Consider the following 2796-nt stretch of genomic DNA (forward strand, 5'->3'; position numbering starts at 1 on the left):
ACCTCTCTGTGCCTGTATGTGTCTCTGTCTCTCATGATCAATGAGAAATATGATGGTTAATTTTATGTGTCAACTTGACTGTCTGTCCGGTGTCAGATTAAACATTATTTCAGGATGTGTCTGTGAGGCTGTTTCCATTTGAATCAGTAGAGCATCTACTCATAGAACAAAAGGTGGAGAAAGGAGGAATTTGCCTGCTTGAGCTGGGTCATCTCATCTCATCTTCTCTGCCCTCAGGTTGGGAGTTACACCATCGGCACCTGTGTTTCTCATCCTTTGGACGAAATTACACCACCAGCTTTCTTGGGTCTGCAGCTCACAAGCAGTAGATTGTAGGACTTCTTAGCCTCCATAATTTTGTGAGCCAATTCCTCATGAAAAAATATATATCCTACTGGTTCTACCCTAGTGACGAATACAAGGAGATAGGGAAGTCTCATAAATCTCTGGACTCATCCTTCCATGTCTTGCTATTTCCTGCAAGACATAATTGTTCTGTCTTTGCCTATTAGGTTATTAAGTATGAAATGTCCGCTTTCCTTAAGTACTAAGTTTGGCAGTTAATATCTCTAACATTTCACTTTGACACTTCTTGTTTTATGTTTATTGTGAAGGTACATCCTCAGTCTTTCAAAGGTTTTGGCTTGTGATTATCTTTCAATTTTTTTTTAGAGCAATTTTTGTGAAACCACGGATAAGTCAAAAATTTGTGTTATTTTCGAATATGAGTTCCATCGTGGAACCAATGCAGCACAGACAGCTGGAAATAGCGATGAAGTGTTTGGGAAGGATGTGGCTAATGAACACATAGTATGGTTTGAGAAATTCCATTCTGGTGGTTTTAATCTTGAAAATGAGCCGTGTGGGCGACCTGAGACCAAAGTGGATAATGAAAGCTGTAGTTGAAGCGAATCCATCTCAACTTACGGGTGAAATAGCAGCAAGGTTTGACATTACTATTCCAACAATATTGGACCATTTGAAACAAATCAGCAAGAGAAGAAGCTGGATAGATGGATTCCACATGAATTAAATGAGTTTCAGAAGACAAATCATCTTGAAGCTTGCCTTTCTTTGCTGTCACAACATAAAGGCGAACCATTTCTACACCGTAATGTTACTTGTGATGAAAAATGGATGCTTTTTGACAATCACAAGCATTTGGCACAATGGTTGGATAAAGATGAAGTGCCGAAACACAGTCCAAAGCTGAATTTCATCCAAGAAAAGCTAATGGTGTCTGTTTGGTGGTCCAGCTCTGGTATTATCCACTGTGGCTTCATGAAACCTGATCAATTGATTATAGTGGATGTCTACTATCACAAATTGGATGAGATGATGAGGATGCTTGTGATTAAGCAGCTGAGATTGGTCAACAGAGACAGGCCAATCCTCTTGCAAGACAATGTTCAACCACATGTTGCACAAACAATGCTGCTCAAACTACAGAGGCTAGACTTGGAAACTCTCTGTCATCCACCATGTTCACTAGTCCTTGCACCAACTGACTACAACTCCTTCCAGGCTTTGGACCATTTCTTGCAAGAAAGAATATTCAATTCTCAACAAGCTATGGAAAATGTCTTTAGCAATTTCATTACCGCTCACTCTCTAGGCTTCTCCGCTGCTGGCATAAACAAGCTACTGTTATTAAGATGGCAAAACTGTGTGGATAGTTTAGGTGCATACTTTGATTAATTGTACTCCTTCTTGTTTTAGATATAATAAACTACACTTTTGATTTGAAATCGGAAATTTCATATTTATGACTTAATATCTGCCCTAGAACATCCAGGGCTCTGAACACAGGAAACATTCAAAAAGCAAACATTGATTCCATAAATCAGACCATCTACTAACCAGCACAATGGGATTAACCTCTGGGTCAGACAGACCTGGGCTCAAAACTAGCTTTATTGTCTATGTACAAGGAGATGATTGTATTTTTACTTCAAAGGAATTTTCATATTAAAGGATAGGGCAGTGCCTGGCACATCACTGGTCCTCAGTAAATGGCAGAGATTATCCACTCATCCATCCATACACGCAAAAGCATTTCCAAAACAATCTTAAATTCAGAGTAGTGTAGTGTCAGTGATAGAAAAGAAGTAGACAATGTAGTCTTTAATTTTAGAGAACTTAATTTTGCCGTCCAAAATAGAAGTTAGGGACATTTTTACCAGGTAAGAAAGTAAAATGAATTTCCCCAATCGCTACGGATCTCTGCAATCAAAACATTTTCTAATGAGTCCTCCAGTGTGGTTTGTTTTGATAATAAACCATGTCATACCTTAGGCCACATGTATATGTGTCATTCTTTCACACATCCCGACCTGGGAGATTAGCAGGAGAGATCTGCCCTTTAAATGAAGACTGGCACGTGCCAAGAAGCTAGCCTCACCTGGACCCAAGGATGCATTTTTCACGTTCCATCCTGCTGGTACCCCTGGTATACAAGTTGACAGGCAGAAGCATTCAGGGAAGGACTCCATCCCCTGCTCTTACATGGTTCTTTGGGGAATGATGCTATGTCCACATCAACCTACAGCCATACGGGTATAGGATACAGCTGTTTGCACCATTGTTTCCACAGGTGTATACAGGATGAGGCAGGGAGAAGGAAGGTTCAGAGCAAGAAGGAAAATCAACTCGTTAATTTATGTTTTAGAGACTCATTTTCAGTGTAAACTATATTGTAGAGTTCAGGGTGAAATGGTTAAGATGGACATATGATATATGCTCCATTAAAAAGGGGAACTGAGAAACCCTGGAAAAACTTTAAAAGGTGGGTTATTA

This window comes from Eulemur rufifrons, chromosome 6 (assembly GCF_041146395.1).
Source record: "Eulemur rufifrons isolate Redbay chromosome 6, OSU_ERuf_1, whole genome shotgun sequence".
In the NCBI taxonomy this organism is placed as follows: domain Eukaryota; kingdom Metazoa; phylum Chordata; class Mammalia; order Primates; family Lemuridae; genus Eulemur; species Eulemur rufifrons.